The sequence below is a fragment of the Alexandromys fortis genome, unplaced genomic scaffold (assembly GCF_014885135.2).
Source record: "Alexandromys fortis isolate MF-2015 unplaced genomic scaffold, M_Fortis_MF-2015_v1.1 scaffold_1098, whole genome shotgun sequence".
Classification (NCBI taxonomy): domain Eukaryota; kingdom Metazoa; phylum Chordata; class Mammalia; order Rodentia; family Cricetidae; genus Alexandromys; species Alexandromys fortis.
In genome coordinates this window covers 8,612-11,124 of record NW_026068988.1, presented here as the reverse complement: position 1 = coordinate 11,124, position 2,513 = coordinate 8,612, and the positions used below count along the sequence as shown (strand labels likewise).

At 45.9% G+C, this 2,513-nt stretch overlaps 1 pseudogene; it reads left to right on the top strand.

Annotated features, from left to right (window-relative positions):
* Positions 1-514: 514 nt before the first annotated feature.
* On the top strand, positions 515-2,260 carry LOC126496087 (E3 ubiquitin-protein ligase RLIM-like; annotated as a pseudogene).
* Positions 2,261-2,513: the final 253 nt, after the last annotated feature.

The window sequence follows — 2,513 nt, the reverse complement described above, 5'->3', positions numbered from 1 at the left end:
TCAACCCCTTGGTTCCTTCTCATGATGGCACCTAGCCACTGTGATTGGGGAAGGGCACAATGAACATCTTGTGCGATGCCAACCTATCATGAAGCAGTCACTATCTCACTAAATTCCCCAGCGTGATGCCAGCCTTGCAAGAAGAGTGGGTTTGTCCTACGGGTAGGACTACCAGTCACGTTTTGGCTGAATCATCTGCTTTCTAAATAGGACTTCTTGAGTCCTGTGGAGTAGCTGAGAAAGGGGACCTGAAATACAATCAATAGGTAATTTGGGGTGACTTTAAGAAAAGTTAACTTGAGTGGATTTCTGTCAGTGCTAGGTAACAATGGAAAAGATAATGGTTGCTGGAGCTACGTCTCAGAATGGGCAGGTGCTGGGCTAGAGACGGTTCTCTCCCAGGCATTCTGAGGCGGGCAAGAGAGCAGGAGGCAGGCAGGCGGCAGAGCTTAGGCGGCCTCTCTGGCAGCCGAGGCAGCAGAGCCCAGCCAGTCCCCTCCTGGTCAGACCACCGAAGCCTAGTGAAGAAAACTGAAGGTCCAGTTGATTGGATTTCAGTACTATGTCATAACAGACAGATAATCGTCCACTTGTTCATCAAGATGGGAAACTCAGATTCTAGCGATCAAGGAAATGACCAATCTGCAGCACAGCGCAAAAGGCAAATGGATCGCTTGGATTGGGAAGAAGCTTTCCATCGATTTGTAAATAATCTGAGTGGAGAAGACTATTGACTTCTGAGAAACAACAATTTGCTAGGCATTGCAGGTCAAAGTACTGGGGAGGAGCTGTTCAGAAGACTACAGCAAATTAAAGAGGGGCCGCCTCCGCTGCCTCCGCAGAGCTCAGAAGAAAATGGAGGATCTTCAGATGACGAGTCCAATGGTGACTTCGTAATAGATTGGCTTAGCTCTGTCAGACAGACTGGCAATACAACAAGAAGCAGTCAGAGAGGAAATCAGTCTGGGAGGGTAGTGAGCCACACTAATCGAAACAGTGGTGATTTCAGATTCAGTTTAGAGACAAGTGTTAACAGTAATAATGGAAGCCAAACCTCAGAGAATGAAAATGAACCATCTGCTACACGTCTTAGTGTAGAAAACATGGATCGCAGCTTCCAAAGGCAAATGGAAAATTCAGCATCTGAGACATCATCTGCCAGAACACCTAGGTCAGAACACAGTTCTGCTGAAGCATTAACAGATGTGCCATCCACCAGAGGTCGGAGGAGGGCAAGAAGCTCGAAACCAGAACACCAGCGAAGAACCAGAGCCAGAGCTGAAAGAAGTAGGTCTTCTCTGCACCCAGCAAATGAAATTCCACGAAGATCTCATCATAGCATCTCATCTCAGACTTTTGAGCTGCCTTTGGTAAACGAGATCGAGGGAAGTTCTAGAGCCCCTCACCATGGGACTTTGAGACACCAGATAACTGGACCTGAGTTGCTAGGTAGAGGTCGTTTTGTGGCTTCTGGGTCAAGAAATTCTGCCACTCAAGGGACAAGCTCTTCAGACACAGATACCAGTGGTGAAGCGGCAGGATCTGGTCCAAGACCTCCAACCAAAGACCTTCAAGTCAGATGAGTTCTGCTGGCAGAAGACCGGCAGAGAGATGGCATAGCTAGCAGAACTCGGTCTAGGTCTCAGATCCCAGTCACTTATGAAAGTAAACCTGGTGGTTTTATAGGCACCTTTACAGTTTCTGAACATGCAGCTGGGAGAACCTATGTGAGTATTCACAGGTTTTCCACTCTTACAATCCACAATAGTGGATCAAGGGAACATTGATCTGATTCAAGGGAACTGTTCCGATTCAAACCAGGTTAAGGCAGAGAACAACAGCTTTTGGTGAGCTTCCATGGAGTGGAAGAGGGAGCTCTGGTGGTAACAACTCTGCTTCCGTTCCCAGCTACAACCCTGGCTCCAGTTCCATTGATAAATATTCAGAAAGTATCTCACAGATGTTTGAAAAAGGTATTGAAGCAACCTGACTTTACCCCTTTAATGACAACCACTTAACTAGAGGACCCACCAATGTCCAGATTAATAACTTGGCAATGAGAAGTTTTGGTGAAAACGATGCATTGAAGACATGTACTATTTGCATTACTGAATATACAGGAGGGGACAAACTTCTTGGGCTACCTTGCTCCCATGAGTAGCACATCCACTGCGTCGACTGCTGGTTATTAGAGGATAACACCTGTCCCATTTGTCGCAGGGTCGTCTTTTCTTCCTGGAACAGACATAGGGTTGTTTAATGAGAACAGAACTCTCAAAGCTGTGTTGCTGGAACAGTGACCGGCAAATGGAAATCGCTTCCTTTATCTCATGGTGCTTAAATATAAAGTCACAACCTGAATCGAGTCATTGCTTTCTGAGGGAATCGTGTCTTTTCTCTAGTTTCTCTTTCAGGATAGAAAGAATATTTCATGCGTGATGTTTTAAAACTTCAGTGATTTCAGTAATTGCTAAACTGTTGCTGATAATTACCCATGTACACTTGTCATTTTC